General features: G+C 42.2%; 1 protein-coding gene and 3 pseudogenes across 1 annotated transcript in view; 3 read left to right on the top strand and 1 right to left on the bottom strand.

Moving 5' to 3' along the window:
• LOC147000248 (protocadherin alpha-6-like) overlaps positions 1–17,832 on the bottom strand; it is a 154,285-nt gene that overhangs the window by 112,521 nt on the left and 23,932 nt on the right. The window lies entirely within an intron of this gene.
• LOC147000254 (uncharacterized) lies at positions 3,488–4,339 on the top strand (annotated as a pseudogene).
• Positions 8,836–9,986, top strand: LOC147000253 (uncharacterized; annotated as a pseudogene).
• LOC147000252 (uncharacterized) lies at positions 16,187–17,613 on the top strand (annotated as a pseudogene).

Below are 17,832 nucleotides of genomic sequence, written 5' to 3'. Positions count from 1 at the left end.
TATTCAGCCTGTCTCTTGGTGACTTTTGTCCTTTCATGGACTTATATTTTGGGGAAGGAATTATACCTCAATGTGTGTATAACCCCCTCTGAGTTCTAGATCCATGTTTCAAATCATGATACTATTCAAAAGTAACAGGTTCATAATTGTCCCTTCCATTCCCTACCTGCTCAAACACACACAAGTCATTTACCCTCTAGTACACCAAACTTTAAAAAAAAATAAAATAAAATAAATGCCACTATGTTTTTGTTGTGGAAGTCTTTCTTTCATGAGCACTCCAACTCCTATAACAGGAAATATCACTAGTGGCAGAAGCCAGTATAGCTCCTGAAAGGCTTTGGTCACGGGTCTAGTCTGCATTCTCATTTTATAACCTAAACTCAATTCTTTTCTATTACAGCTTTTAAAGCTCCATAACCTAAACTCACAAAGTGGGGCAAACAAGAAAATGAGATCTCACAGAAACATACATGGCCGGCAGCAGATTGTTAAGGACAATGATACATTGCTTCAGCTATTTCTTCAGGACATTCTGTTCCAAGTAGCAGCAAATCAAGCCATGCTTGGCAAATATGCAGTACAAGCAGTGTTTTAAGTAAATCACTAAATAAATCAATAAACCTGCATGTAATAATTGGTCTATCCTACCTTATTCTACTTCGTTTTGTCTTTCTCTTACCATTTATATATTTTTGAGACAGTGTCGCTCTATGTAGCCCTGTCTGTCCTGGAGCTCAATATGTAGACCAGGCTGAACTTGACCTCACAGAGGCCCTCTTGCCTCCACCTCCATAATTCTAGAGTTAAAGGTGTGTGTCTACACTTTATCAATCATATTGAGTCAATCATCTGAATGCTTCTCTTTGCTAGTCCCTCTAACCAGTTTCCCTCAATTCTTTTCTATTACAGCTTTTAAAGCTCCATTGTTCCACAGGGTGTGGTTGCACAAGCATTTAGTTCCAACACTTAGCTCCAGGACAGCCAGGGCTTGACATAGAAACCCTGTCTTGGGGGAAGGGGAGAATCTCCATTTGCTTGACACCTAAGTATTTATGTAAGATCATCTGTGTACTTCCCTGCTTTCATAGTCTTCCCACTACTGATCTTTCAAGTTCACATTCTGCAAAGAGCACTCTTTTATTCATACTTGTCTTCCACCCGTGAAACCTTACTGTTTATCCTTTGAAATGTTATCTGTCCTTTAAGATACTCCTGAAGAAGATGTTGCCCAAACTCCAGTTTGCTAAATGGCGCAGACGGCCCAGACAATACATTTCGATATCACACAATAATCAAATATTAATGATTAAACATGTAATATATTCCTGGTCCTAAAACGAAGGTTTCTGAAAGAGTAGGTAAAATCTAGGAAAATTTAAAGCCTTTAACATCAGGTTGGAGGATAGGAAGTTTTGCTCTCTGGCCAAAAACAAGTTCTGTATATTTTTGCGGAAGGAAATTTTAAAATGTAGGTTGTACTGCAGAGAATTCAGCAAATACGGGCAGAAGATCAATATACAACAATGAGGTTGGAATCCTCCAAAACTAGGCTTAAACAGGTCACACGACCTCTGTGACTTCAGTGTCAGGTTTTCTCGTTAGTAAGATGTGAATGATAGCACCATAGATATTATCACCTGACAGTTAAGATAATCTCAAGTTAAGATGTTAACAGAAGGATTAGAATAGAGGGTGGGCAAACCCAAATCCCATGCTGCCATTCCCACATCATAGTCTCCTGGTCCAGAACACTGTCCAGACTTAGTAAACAGTAATTCTTGAGAGTGGACAGCAGCTTGAAAGGACATGGGTATCTGAGAGGCTCTTGGCACCGGGCACACGGATCAGAGCAATTACTGTTCCCACCTAAACATCTTCTAGCACAGACATTGCCATTCACCTCCAGAACTTTCACTCTGTCCGTGGTGTCACCTACCACAGAACGAACTCCTTTATCAATTGCGTTGACTGGAATTTCATAAGCCCTATTCTCTTCAACATCTAGTTTCCCGCCAATTCTAAATTTACCTGTGTCTGGTAAATGTTAAGCTTTTGTAAAGCTTAAAGTTCTCACTAGTAAGCCGACTCACTCTCAACCCACAGGATATTTCTCTGTTCAGTCCTTCAGCTACATCGGAAGCATTTAGTTGAATTACGGAGGTGTGGTTTTGAACATTTTCAAGGAAGCCTGCTTTATAAGAGGATTTATCAAACTTGGCTGCATTTTCACATCCAGGATAGCTTTTTTGGTTTTGGTTTTGGTTTTAGTTGTTTGAGACAGGGTTTCTCTGTGTAGCCTTGGCTGTCCTGGAACTTAGAGATCTGCCTGCCTTTGCCTACTGAGTGCTGAGATTAAAGGCGTGCACCACTACTGCTCAGATGGTTGTTTGAATCTGAGTAGATTCTCTTAGCTCTGGTTTACTGCCAACAATGACTGTTAACAATAAAGGAAATCCTGATATTTCCTCTCAAGAATCAGTACTAGAAATATTCTTTTACTTTGTTTCAGAATGTAAGACTGAACTTCTGTCTCCAAGTAAATTGAAGATGATTTTTACCATGGTAGTAGAGGATATTTAGTGATGTACAGGGCAGTAAATCAATTCAGAGCTGGAAACAAGGGTTCCATCTTTGATACAAACATTTTTTTAAAGCAACTGATCAAAGAATATGAAAATATCAAAGCAAAGGACTGTAAATAGACCAACTCAAGCAAATCTAAATAGCCTGCCATGGTTGTCCACTTCATTGGGTATTAGAAATGAAGTGCTGTGACTTAGCTCAAGTAAAACAGTGGTTATTTCCACTATGTTGACTTCTATCATTTTATAACCTAACCAAAACTTGAAACAAATGGGGCACTTATGAGCTAGAGAACTCTATTATCTGATTTAAAGGCTGGGTCTATGCATATCTGGCATTTTGCTAACGGTCGTTGTCCCTTGAAACAGCACTCAAAATGTATTCGTTTTAAATGTTTCCCTTAAAACTGAATTCTAAGTAATTTTATAGGCATTTACCTGAAAAGTGGGATTTGTAGAAAACTCACCTGTCCAGGGTGATTTGACTCTGACTCCTGTCTTTCCCTTTCATCTCTATCCAGGTTGGGAGGTAGACTGGGGCTAAAGGCCATGAGGTCGGTCTTGGGAAGAACTTCCCCAGAGCACACCCTCTGCCGCCTCTGCTGTGAATAGGACCAGCTCCCCACCTCGCTGGAGCACACCAGCATGGGCTTCCCAGGCCCCCCAGTGGCCTCATTGACCATAGGCAATGCTGAGCAGCGCAGCGCTGTATACAGCAGCAGCGTGAGTACCAACAAACTGGACACTGCGCAGATGGCGATAATCAAATACACGTTGACATCCACCAGCGATGCCTCCGGGACTGAAGCACGACCTGATGCCTGTGAAAAGGACTTTGGAGCTTGGCCGTTTTCCACAATAGACACTAATACAGTTGCAGTGGCTGTCAGTGCTGGCTCACCATGGTCCTTCACCAGCACCAACAGAGTCTGTCGAGGAGTGTCCACCTCATCCAGGGCACGCGTCGTGCTGATCTCACCCGTGTACAGACCCACACGGAAGGGGCTGCGTACGCCACCTGTTCCCAACTGTACTTCATATGACAGCCAAGCATTGTAACCAGAGTCCGCATCCACTGCCCGCACCTTGGTGACTACATGGCCCGATCCCACCGACCGAGACACAAGCTCGCTCACTGCCCCGCCAGCTCCCACAGCTCCATGGGGCAGCAGTGTGGGCGCATTGTCGTTCTCATCCAGCACAAACACCTGCAGAGTCACATTGCTGCCCAGGGCAGGCACACCAGCATCCCGCGCGCTCACCTGGAACTGCAGCAGCTCCAGCTCCTCATGGTCCAGAGGCTGCAGCGCGAACACCTTGCCGCTCTCTGCGTGCACAGACACATAGCTGGACAGCAAGCGCTCGCCCACCCTCCGCTCCACCAGCGAGTAGGACACCAGTGCGTTCTCCTGTGCGTCCGCATCCATCGCTGACACCGTGAAGATGTGCGCACCAGGAGGATTGTTCTCCTTCACGAACACCGTGTATTCGGGCTGCGCGAACACTGGAGCATTGTCGTTCACGTCAGCCACCTCCACGGACACGCTGACAGTGGCAGACAGTGAAGGCGAGCCCCCGTCCCGCGCTATCACAACCAAATCATAGGTTGACACTCTCTCGCGGTCCAGACTGCTATCCAATACCAGAGAATAATAGTTTTTAAAGGTGGATACAATCTTGAAGGGGACATTGGGTGTAAGAGAGCAGGTCACTTGGCCATTGATTCCAGAATCAAGGTCGGATACGCTAATTAAAGCAATGACTGTATTTGGCTGGGCATCCTCTCTTACTGGGAGGGACAGCGAAGTTAATGTCACTTCAGGGGAGTTGTCATTGGTGTCTAAGATTTCTACCAAGACTACACAATGACCTACCATTGGGGGTGTTCCTTTATCCGTGGCCAGCACTTCTATTTCATACAATTTGTTCTCTTCATAATCTAAAGTCCCGTTGACCCTCAATTCTCCGTTGTTTTCATCTAGGGTAAATAAATGCCTCCCAGTGGGCTTAATGGACATCAAAGAGTATACCAGTTGCCCGTTTGCACCTTCGTCTAGATCCGTGGCGTTCAACGTTATGACAAGAGTTTCTTTAGCAGCATTTTCCATTATTCTTACCTTGTATTCTAAATGATCGAACACTGGATCATTGTCGTTAACATCTAAGACACGAACCCAAAGCTGAACTGTACCCGTGAGCTCCGGTTTTCCCCCATCTGTGGCTGTTAATAGCAAATTAAGTTCCGGAGTTTTCTCCCGATCTAGAACCTTCTTTAATATAAGTGACGGTCTTTTAGTTTGCTTACTATTGATTGGTGGTTCTAAAGAAAAATACTCGTTTTGACTTAATCTGTAGACCAATACAGCGTTCTCTCCTATGTCCGCATCAGATGCTCCCTCTAGCGGAAAACGTGAGTCCGGCTGCTTGGATTCATAAATGAGCAGCCTTTGTTCTTTAAGAGGAAACACTGGCGGGTTGTCGTTAATGTCCCTCACCTCCACCTCCACATGGAAAACCTGCAGCGGCCTGTCCACGATCACCTCCAGGTGGATGCTACACTCCACGCTCCGCCCGCACAGCTCCTCCCGGTCGATCCGAGAATTCACAAACAAAATGCCATTCTGCAGATTTACCTCCAGAAGGTCCCCGCGGTCTTTGGACACTACCCTGAACAGGCGGGGCACCAGCTCCGTCAGCTCCAACCCCAGGTCCTGCGCGATGCGGCCCACGAAGGTGCCGTGTTTGGCCTCCTCGGAGACTGAGTAGTGAAGCTGGCCGCTCCCTGCCTCCCAGGCAGCGAGGAGAAGAAGCCAGTGCAGCGGTGGCAGAGCGCAGGATCCCCTTCTCTGAAAACTTAACATTGCATATGAAATCGGCCTCCAAAATGTCTCCTTTCGCTGACTGTATCAGATACTTCTCTTCAGATTGAAATGTCGCTTGATTCTCGTGAATTTTCAAAGGATCCCTTTATAAGCAGCACTCAGAATGATGGAGTCGGGTTTTGTATGAGGAGCGCTAGACTCTTTGAACCAATTCATGAATGAACTCTTTCCACCAAGTAAAGAGCGACACCTTGTGCCTGAAATTGTGAGTACTCGTGTACATCCACCACTGGAGAATTTCACATTTTATATACTTTGCCCAAAATAATTCCAAAATACACGTTTATTGACCATTCTGATTTTAAGCCACACTGAAGGTGTGAAGGTGGTACACACCACATGTGTGAAGGTGGTACTTTTTATTGAACAGCATCATATTACATTCTTGTTTGACTTAGATCTACAAAATTATTCTTTTATCTAAACACTTGAAAAAGAAGGCTCGTTTCTTTAGGTAAACTTGGAAAAACTAGAGTTAAACAGTTTCCTAACATCTTATTTATTATATAAAATATTATCAGATTTGAATTGTTATAATTACAGTCTCCTTTATTGCTTAGGCTGTCCCATCAGTTGAACCTAGTTTGTTGTTGCTGTTTGTGGTTTGGAGTTTTGTTTGAGTCTACAGTTGATAGCCTTTGAAGTTCCACAATAACAGTGTTCTGCACACTATGCCCTTAGCTATGTAGGTTTGCATTCTCTTATATTTAAAAATAAATAAATTTTCTTGAACAAATTTATGAGGTGCAAGCTATGTTCTAATGCATGTATCTACTGATGCATGCAATGATCAAATCAGAGTTAACACATAACCACACCAAACATTCATCATCTCTTTGTAGTGAAACTTTCCAAGTTATCTCTGCTCCTCTTATTAATATATACATGCCATTATCAGCAACATCATCCTTATTTTCTTCAGTTCTGATTCTTGATTCTAGTTTACATGACATTGTTTTCTTGTAATAAATTACTGAGTTTGTGTCCACTGCAGAAGAAGAAAACAAATGTGTTCACGCTTTATCATTTGAAACAGAATTCACGAAGGAAAAGCCTGTTGATCTAGATGAACTCTGCCTTTGACATATATGATTTCTCACACAAATTCTATCGTCAGTAATGATATCATGATAGTTTACTTGTATGATCATTGATAAGACAACAAAGGCAGCTTTTTAAATCAAGCAATACTCTTACCCCAGTGTTAAATGGTTTTGAGGGTTCTGCAACCTACAGATATTACAATAACATATGAAAATGTCAGAAAATATGATTTAAAAAAATAAAGAAAAGGATGGGTCACCTCTAAGAACAGTGGATTCTATTATGTACCTGTAAAACAATGCAATCATGTGTAGTCAATTCAAATTCAATATGTAAAATAACAGTAAGCTGGACACAATAAGTGAAGTGTGTCAGATTTATATTGAACAAAAGGAAATGGTGATTCTCCAACTACATTGTCACAGGAAATGAGGTTTGAGATGCAATGTAAAAAACAAATATGAAAAACTCTAGCCATGAGAGGAGAGGTGATGATATCACAAATGTGAGTTAAAATCATATTCTAACCTAAGTGTTTGTTTCCAATAATACATAGTTTTGAATATATAAAAGTGGTCCTGGGTCCAAGTCAAAAGTTGGTAAAGAGTGTGACTCAATATCCCATAATTTAGTTCAGTTATCTATATCTGAAGTAGTTCAGGTATCTATATCTGAATTATTCCTAGAAAAGATATTATACTCTCTCTTAATGGGCGCAACATCCAGCTGCAGACTAATCTCAAGAAATCTCATCAAAATCATTGTTAATACTGATTTTGTAAAAATTAATTGATGAATTCATGGACTTCATGCTCAACGGTTACTAAGTCAGTTTGACTATATATAAATCCTACCGGTGTGTCTCACTAATATATTAAAATGCAAAGTTTTATGTCCTCTTAGCCAGTATTATTGAGTAGTTCTTGTATTATACTTTCTTGAAAATGGAAACCACAAAAATGAATTTTGAAACCATTCTTGGAACCTCGGGAAATATTCTCAAAATCAGATTATAAATTCGTTTTCCGAACACTATGTTAGGAAAAGTACAGGATCTACTCAAGGATGTTGACTCTGCTCTGCTGTATTGTGGGTTATTCAAACGAAAACAGCTATTATTCTCAAACATGTGGCCAGCGGACACAAGCTTTTCAGTCAAAAATAGCAATAACCTGCTTTGGGGGAGTGATGGAGCCAAGAGGTGGTGGCTCAAGAGACAGAGGAAAGAAGGTCTCTGAGTTTGAGGCCAGCCTGGTCTACGGAGCAATTTCTAGGATAGCCAAAGCTGCACAAAGAAACCCTGACTCCAAAAAACGAAAACAGCAAAAGCAAAAGAAACAAACAAGGAAAGAAGAAAGAAAGAGAGTGAGAGAGGGAGGGAGGGAGGGAGGGAGAGAGGGAAGAAGGGAGGGAGGGAAGAAGGGAGGGAGGGAGGGAGGGAAGAAGGGAGGGAGGGAGGGAGGGAGGGAGGGAGGGAGGGAGGGAGGGAGGGAGGGAGGAAGGAAGAAAGATGTAACAAGACTAAGGACAGAATAGTAAGATCATCTCAAAAGGCAATCCTATAACTCTGCCCACTTCAACTGTCAGCTCACAAAACATGCTACTGAGTATAAAATTACATAGAAAATAAAGTGCTTCAAGCATGCCCATCTCCAACCCTAACCAATCATTTCATTGTTTATAATAAATTAAGAATTCAACTCAAATTAAAATTTAAATAATACTATAATACTTCCAGATACACAGACATAACGAAGAGCAAAGGGCACCTGTTCTAACAGGTGAACTACCACAACAGTGAATTGCCAGAGTTTTTGAAAATTATATTTGAGCCCTGCCTATGCCTTGTATTTCCTATCATGATCCTTGACTTCTTCCTGGCCTACTTGCATAATTGAAAGAAAACATATAGTCATTCTATTTCGTTTTTTGCTAGCGCTGCTGCCAGTACTATTGTTATACATAGCAAGAAGAAAGAAGTACTAAGTAATAACCCTGGTGACCAGGGTGAGAAGTGACAAAGATGACAAGTAGTCTTTGAATGAGCTGTCTCAAGAAAAGCAACACAAATTTAACGCCGAAGATACAATCATAAATTGACAAACTACATCAGTAACATCACCTGGCATGAAATGTACTTCAGGGTTTCTGTACTTACATTCTCAAAGATCTCTTGCTGGACTCCATCTCCAGAACCCAAACCAGGAGGAACACTGGGACTGAAGGCCATGAGATCTGTCTTCGGTGGGCCCTCTCCTGAACACACCCTCTGCCTCCTTTGCTGAGAGTAAGACCAGCTTCCCACCGCGCTGGAACATACCAGCATGGGTTTCCCGGGTCCACAGGTGACCTCAGTGGGCAATGCAGAGCATCGCAGGGCGGTGTACAACACCAGTGTGAGCACCAACAGACTGGACACCGCACAGATGGCGATAATCAAATATACGTTGACATCCACTACAGATGATTCCGAGGCTGCTGTACCTGCCAACACCCGTGAAGAGACCTTTGGTGCCTGGTTGCTCTCAACCAGAGAAACCAGCACTGTGGCTGTGGCAGTCAATGCGGGCTCGCCATGGTCCTTCACCAACACCAACAGGCGTTGGCGCGGCGCATCTGCTTCATCCAGGGCGCGAGCGATACTGACCTCACCCGTGTATAGTCCCACACGGAAGGGACTGCGCACACTGCCAGCTCTGAACTGGAGCTCATATGACAACCAAGCATTGTAACCAGAGTCCGCATCTACTGCCCGCACCTTCGCCACTACATGCCCTGAACCCACTGACCTAGGCACAAGCTCACTCACTGCCCCGACAGCTCCGACAGCTCCGTGGGGCAGCAGCGTGGGCGCATTGTCATTCTCATCCAGCACAAACACCTGCAGAGTCACATTGCTGCCCAGGGCAGGCACACCAGCATCCTTCGCAGTCACCTGGAACTGCAGCAGCTCCAGCTCCTCATGGTCCAGAGGCTGCAGCGCGAACACCTTGCCGCTCTCCGCGTGCACAGACACATAGCTCGACAGCAAGCGCTCACCCATCCTCCGCTCCACCAGTGAGTAGGACACCAGCGCGTTCTCCTGTGCATCGGCATCCATCGCTGATACCGTGAAGATGTGCGCTCCAGGCGGGTTGTTCTCCTTCACGAACACCGTGTACTCAGGCTGCCCGAATGTAGGAGCATTGTCGTTCACGTCAGCCACCTCCACGGACACACTGGCTGTGGCCCACAGCGCGGGAGAGCCCCCATCCCGGGCTGTCACCACCACTTTATAGTCAGCTGTTGTCTCTCGATCCAAAGCACTGTCCAGCACGAGGGAATAGTAATTCTTGAAGGTAGACACGAGCTTGAAGGGGACATAAGGAGACAGAGAGCAGGTCACTTGCCCATTGACCGTAGAGTCAGGATCCGTCACACTGATTAAGGCAATAACTGTCCCGAGTGGAGCGTCCTCTTGAACAGGGAGCGATAATGATGTTACTATTATCTTGGGAGCATTATCATTGATGTCCAGGACTTCAATTAAGATTGTGCAGTGACCAAACATTGGAGGACTACCTTTGTCAACTGCTTCTGTTTGAATCTTCCATAAATTAGTTTCTTCAAAATCTATTTTTCCATTAACTTTAATTTCTCCACTGACTGGATCTATATGAAAAGTGGCTTCAGTCTTAGGGGAAACATCCGCTGCAAAGGAATAAAGAATTTGACCATTTGAACCTTCGTCCAAATCTGAGGCATTAAGTCTAATGACCACGGTACCATTTCTTGCATTTTCTACCAGCTTCACCTGATAGATTGCTCTGTCGAATGCTGGCGCATTGTCATTTGCATCTAGAACTGTAATATGTAACTCCAAGGTGCCTGTGAGCTCAGGTTTGCCCCCATCCGTTGCTTTAACCACTAAGTGAAGCTCTGAAGCTCGCTCTCTATCTAAAGGTTTTTTTAACACTAGTTGGAGTGGTTTTATCAGCTCATGTGTGGTTGGTACTTCCAGGGAGAAATATTCACTGGGACTCAGTCTGTAAGTCAGAAGAGCATTGGTTCCGATGTCTGCATCCGAGGCGCCCTCTAGTGAAAAATGAGAATCTAGAGCTCTCGATTCTGAAACAAAGAGATTCTTTTGGGTCGTTGGGAACACAGGAGGGTTGTCATTAATGTCCCTCACCTCCACCTCCACGTGGAAAACCTGCAGCGGCCTGTCCACGATCACCTCCAGGTGGATGCTACACTCCGCGCTCCGCCCGCACAGCTCCTCCCGGTCGATCCGAGAATTCACAAACAAAATGCCATTCTGCAGATTTACCTCCAGAAGGTCCCCGCGGTCCTTGGACGCCACTCTGAACAGGCGGGGCACCAGCTCCGTCAGCTCCAGCCCCAGGTCCTGCGCGATGCGGCCCACGAAGGTGCCGTGTTTGGCCTCCTCTGGGACGGAGTATCGGAGCTGGCCACTCCCAGGCTCCCAGATTGTGGACAGCAAAAGTGAGAGCAGCAGGCACCAGGATTCATGGCAGTATTTCATGGCGACAAAGGACATATTTTCTTTGAATATTTTTTAGTAGTAGTAGCGATATTCTTGCTCTAAGATAATATTAACAATGTGAGTGCTGTTTATAGTCTTTAAAGCTCGGGACCAGCTTCTTTCCGGTCTGCAGATGATCTGATTTTCTTCTGCTGGCGCTCTTCTTGGAGAACAACGGCACCCTGTGGCTCAAAGCGTAAGTGCAATTGCGCTCTGCTCTCTTCGCTCATCAGGCTCCAGAATGACTTGTTTGTGCTTTTCTTTGAAGGCTTCTAACTAGTTCATATTTTAATAACTAGTAACTAATTAGAGGTTGTTTTATCTTAGAATTATAGTTCATGGAGTAGTTTCATCTTTTATATAGACATCTAAGAGCATTGCTACACAAACTATATTATCATGTAAAATAATATGGACAACACACATTTGTAGCAGCGATACAGCTAGGGAAGTGGGGGGCGCTATGGGGGACTTTTGGGATAGTATTGGAAATGTAATTGAGGAAAATATGTAATAAAAAAAATTAAAAAAAAAAGAGATTTTAAAGAAATGTAACATATTTGAATGCCTAATAGCCAACCTCTTCCTAAGACTATAATTGTGTTTTGCTAAATATTTTTACATACTAAATTATTCTGATTATTTGATTTAGCCCTAAAGAGAATGGTTCAAAATGCAGATTTTCTGTTACCACTACAACACAATGGAATTTCAATTCAATGCTAATAAGCCATTTACTATTTTATCCAAATAATTATTTACTTGATGTTAATGAATTCACTCAACAACAACTGTAGGAAATTTAGAGCACATTTGTAAGGCTACATCATTTTAAAGCTTTTGTTGAGTCACTAAATATACTCAGGATGAATGTTATTTCCACTTCAATGTAAATTATAGTTCTTTACTTGAAAAAAAATCAATTTTCATTCAAAAATAATATCAGCAGTTCAAGTTATATTTCTCTGTTTGTACTTATTTTCTTAAAAAATAAATGTGAAGAGGCTAAGATATAAACCTCATTTTAAGTCTCATTCTCTCAACTTTATTATCTTGTTTTTATCTGAGCTACAAAAATATATTAAATTTTACATTAAAAACCTATAGATGGCAATGAGGTTTATCAGTATCACTATAAAGAATAAAATTTTTAATCATTCTCAAAATTGTATAGAACCAATTAATGGACACCTGAACCTTGCCAATAATACTATGTCATTGAAAAAACTCAAATATTCCTCACTAAAAAGTTATTATAAATGATATGCAAGTTAACGTTTTTCTATGTGAACTTCAGTTTTCACTTGAACACTCTTACAAATAGCGATTTAATGAATACAAATCTGTACCAAAGATATGTAGTTCCAATTACCTGTAATTGTTTTTATGACTAAAGACATAAATCCTAAAGCAATATATTGCACTGTTGAACAAGAGAAAGTTCTGCCTATTGAGATGACTAAATTCAGAAAAAGAGAATCATGGAGAAAAAATTAATTTCCTATTTTCTGATTGAAATGACCCAATGTCTTTTAGCATAACTCCATACTAAAATGATGATCCATTCTTATGTTTGGATTGAAAAATTACTTCACTGATCAAGTACATATAAAATGTATTTTTAGATTTAAAATTCGTGTATATAGGGTATTTGCAAAACTAGCTAGGGTATCATGGGAGAGGAAGAAGAGATCTTAAAAGAGGTAGGAAATAAATCAGGTACTGTAATACATGTAATAAGACAAAAGAAAGGGAGACAAACCAAGGACAGAGAGGACACCAGCCAGATAAAGGGATAAGAGGAAGGGATGGCAAAGCCCAATACCTTAAATGCTAACCTAAAAACTTAATTTAAATAAAAAATAAAATGCAATTTTAATGTCTTGAAGTTCCAAGGTTTTCATTCAACTAACAATTATAACAATAAATCTATGTGTTAGTAATGTATCTCAAATACCATCAAGCGAGATGTGATGATGCGTGTCCCTGACTCTTGCATTCAGCAGGCAAAAGGAGGAGGAGAGAGAGAGAGATGGAGAGATAGGCAGATGGAGAGATAGGCAGATGGAGAGATAGGTAGGGAGATGCATAGAGAGTCGGAAAGAGAGCATGAGAGAAGTAAAAGACACAACTTGAGTTTCATAGAGTAGATTCTAAGGAACCTAAGAAAAAAGCTATATATTTATTTTAACTAAGCTATTAGCTGTGTCTCTTTGGGTTGTATACTCCATATATCTTTCTGAATTGAATCACTGATGACATTGCAAAAGTCAACAGGAAAATGATGAATAAAAATAATAGTCGGCAACTTGAGAAATGCACAATAACTCAGTTTGTCTACATGTTTGATATTAGGAATATCAAATAATTATAAAAGCAAATATATCGATGAGACATATATATGTATTATGGGCAAGGAGAGAGAGAGAGAGAGAGAGAGAAGAAGAAGAAGAAGAAGAAGAAGAAGAAGAAGAAGAAGAAGAAGAAGAAGAAGAAGAAGAAGAAGAAGAAGAAGAAGAAGAAGAAACAGAAAAGACAGGGAGAAACAGAGACACAGAGGTTCTCTTTTTAAGGCCTACAGCCATAGGTCATGCTTGTAATTCTGGCACTTGAGAGACTGGGGCAGGAAGCTTGCTGTGACTTTGAGGCCACCCTGGGCTATTGTGAAGCTCTGTCTCAAAAACATAAAATAAAATAAAAACTTGCAGATCAAACCAGAATATCTTCACTTTGAAAGTTAAAATACCTCTTAAATTTGATATTACAATACTTGCATTATATTGCTTTAAACTAGTATATTTGGTGGCCTGAGTGCACATCATAACTGAGACATTATCATTACCATGAGCTATAACTAAGGGAAAAATAATTTTTGATAGAAATTCAAATCTAAGGCATATATTTATAAGTATTTAATATAGTGGCCAATACATTTTTAATTTGATGCACATTTTTCATCAATAATCTTTAAGATTTGACATTGTACCAGCTATGGAAAGCTAGCAATTGAAGGCAATATTGTGTTTGTATTCTTGTTACAATTTTTTGTTGTCAAACTTCCCTAACTATGTCAACTCTTGTTCGGGTATATTTGTGAAACATGGACTAAATACAAAATTCATAATATATGGGAAAGGACAAATAACGGCTAAAAATCAGAATTTAAATGACAGATAAGGATTAGTTGCTTTGGTGATTCTGGAATAAATTTGAAAAATTACAGTAAAGTATGGTTGGTAGGGTAGTTTTGTCTCATCAGGGTTTTCTGGAGGGACAGAATTTGTAGAATAGAACGTATATGTAAATACACAGTGACTCTCTACCAATGGAAGATCCAAGAATCTAGTACTTCTTCAGGCAATAAGGCTGGATGTCTCAATTGGTCTTCAGTGTAAGCCAGAATCCTGAAGAAGTCTACAATGTCATGTAAGGCATAGACTTGCCAGTGAGAGCCAGAGCAAGCAGGCAAAGAACTAGAAGGCTTTATTCCCTGTCCTTTATAAAGGCCACCACCAGAAGGAGTGTCCTAGATTAAAGATGTATATTCCCACCTCAAAGGATACAGATTAAACTTGGGTCTTCCCACTTCAAATGATTTAATTAAGAAAAAAATCCCTAACAAGTCTACCCAATTTTAGGTAATTCCAGATGTAGCCAAGTTGATAACAAAGAACAGCCATTCACACCATGTAACTTAACTAGCTTGCGTATCTGTCTTTATATAAACCAACACCACTCCACTTAAGATAACAAGAGACACTATTAACCTAAACCACACATGCAGAGCGGTATAAAATATTCTAAGGGAATATTAGAGTTTCCTTTTCCCATTTTAATACTAATTTAGACTAAGACATGCACTTTTAACCTCTTGAAATAAAAAAAAAAATGCTAGCCTGGCATGTAGAAGACACTTCATTTGAAATTTATGTCACAAGAAGGTAAAGCGTTTGTTGGTGGTGCTGTTTTCTATTTTTAAAGATTTATTTATTTTATTTTATGTCTGCATATTTTGCCTTCATGTATTAGGTGCACCATGTGCATGCTTAGCACCCACAGGGGCCAGGACAAAGCATCAGATTAAACCTGGGCTCTTTGCCAGAACAGCGAGTGTTGCTGAGCCATCTTTCCATTATGAAGAAAGATGGTTGCTGTTTTTGTTTATTTGTTTTTGTTTAATAAAGGAGCTTACTATTTGCTCTGTCTGTCCTGGACTTCACTATGTAGACCGAGCAGAGATCTTCTTGCCTCAGCCTCCTGAGTGCTGGGATTAAGAGTGTGCATCACCAACCCTGGAGAGATGAAGTCTTTAAGAATAAATTTCAGAGACTTTTCACTCTCATCGTAACACTTTTCTCAAAGGGAATGAGCTAATACGTGAATACCACAAGTTGCCTAGGCTTTTCTAATAAAAGAGACCATTGTGAGGGTTGTTGAATAAAATTATGCCAACAACTATAAAACATCTTCCTCTAAAAGTGAGTGATTCATACTGAAACAAGGACCAGTACTACTGATACAAAAAGAAATCAACAAATTAAAAAACGTTACCACTGAACTGACAGCCTACCTTGCTGCAGTACAAACAAATGCAGTTACCGAATATAAAGTCTTGTTCTATGATATACATGAGGGACAGAATAAAATGCTAAACATTCTCACCAAAAGGAAAAGAAGTTCAGCATTTGTTAATGCAATTGGATCAAATCAAATTTTAACTTGAAAATTAAATCACGGCGCTTACAAATATTTGTAACATGAAGACAGCATATGAAAGTAAAACTTACTGCACCCTCAACACAGTTCTATTGGAGAAAGATTACGGGTTCATAATACTTATATTTAAATTACAAGTTTTAGGCAGAGGTTTGCACACTAGTGCCTAGATGGACATCTTAAAACCAATTTCTGGAATAAACTATATCCCAAAGCATTGTTTAAAATACTTGTGCATAGTGGTACTCAGACAAAGAAAATATATCTGGGGCACACATGTCATAGAATAAAATGAGACAGAAAATGTATTTCATCAAGCAAAAAATGAGAGTAAAAAGTAAAAGCCCACCTTCCCGGACACGTCTCCTCCAACAGAATGATTTTCCATTCCCACTTCGGCCACTGGGCAAGGTGTAAGACTGGGACTAAAAGCCATGAGGTCGGTTTTGGGCGGACCCTCTCCTGAGCATACTCGCTGCTGTCTCTGTTGTGAGTACGACCAGGTCCCCACAGCGCTTGAGCACACCAGAGTGGGCTTCCCAAGCCCGCACCCAGCCTGCATGGGCACAGCGGAGCAGCGCAGGGCTGTGTATAGCAGCAGTGTGAGCACCAACAGGCTGGAAACTGCGCAAATGGCAATGATCAGGTACACGTTGACATCCATCAGCGACGCCTCCCTGCGGGAGGAGTTGGGCAACCCCTGGGAAGAAGCTTTTGGCACCTGGCCGTTCTCCACCAGGGACACCAAAACGGTGGCAGTGGCGATCAACATAGGTTCGCCGTGGTCCTTCACCAACACCAATAGGCGCTGGCGCGGTAAATCAGATTCATCCAGGGCTCGGGTCATGCTGATCTCTCCCGTGTAGAGACCGACACGGAAAGGGCTGCGAGCGCCCACAGTTGGGTGCAGCTCATAAGACAGCCACGCGTTGTAACCGGAGTCAGCATCCACCGCGCGCACCTTTGACACCACGTGTCCCGCACCCACTGACCGCGAAACAAGCTGGCTAAATTCGCCAGCAGGTCCACCTGACTGATGTCCGAGCAGCGTGGGCGGATTGTCATTCTCATCCTGCACAAACACCTGCAGAGTCACATTGCTGCCCAGGGCAGGCACACCAGCATCCCGCGCGCTCACCTGGAACTGCAGCAGCTCCAGCTCCTCATGGTCCAGAGGCTGCAGCGCGAACACCTTGCCGCTCTCCGCGTGCACGGACACATAGCTCGACAGCAAGCGCTCGCCCACCCTCCGCTCCACCAGCGAGTAGGACACCAGCGCGTTCTCCTGCGCATCCGCGTCCACCGCCAATACTGTGAAGATGTGCGCACCAGGCGGGTTGTTCTCCTTCACGAACACCGTGTATTCGGGATGTGCGAATGCAGGAGCATTGTCATTCACGTCAGCCACCTCCACGGACACACTGGCCGTGGCCCACAGCGAGGGCGAGCCCCCGTCGCGGGCTGTCACCACCACCTTATAGTCAGTTGTGGTCTCTCGGTCCAGAGCACTGTCCAGCACGAGGGAATAGTAATTCTTGAAGGTGGACACAAGCTTGAAGGGGACATGATTAGTCAAGGAGCAGGTCACCTGTCCATTGACACCAGAGTCTTTGTCTGACACACTGATCAGGGCGATTACAGAGCCCAAAGGAGCATCTTCTTTCACCGGCAGAGACAAAGAAGTAAGGACTATCTCCGGTGCGTTATCATTTTCATCCAAGATTTCCACGATTACAGTGCAGTGAGCAACCATAGGTGGATATCCTTTATCTGTAGCATCCACATGAATTTCATAATTGTTACTCTCCTCAAAGTCAATAGCGCCGTTTATTTTTATCTCTCCAGTCTTTTCGTTTATTAGAAATTTCTGTCTTATAATCGACGAGGCTAAAGAGCTAAATGAATACTCCACTTCTTTGTTTATTCCTTCATCTGAGTCAGTAGCATTCAGGCATATTACCAAGGTTTGATTCTCTTGATTCTCATACATCTTAACTTCGTAAACAGATCTGTCAAACACAGGAGCATTGTCATTAGCATCCAACACCTGGATCAACAGAGAAACCGATCCCGTAAACTC

The sequence above is a fragment of the Mus caroli genome, unplaced genomic scaffold, assembly GCF_978045245.1.
Source record: "Mus caroli unplaced genomic scaffold, Mus_caroli_1 scaffold_19, whole genome shotgun sequence".
NCBI classification, from domain to species: Eukaryota; Metazoa; Chordata; class Mammalia; order Rodentia; family Muridae; genus Mus; species Mus caroli.
The sequence above is the reverse complement of the archived record's forward strand: the minus strand, read 5'-3'. Positions and strand labels throughout refer to the sequence as shown.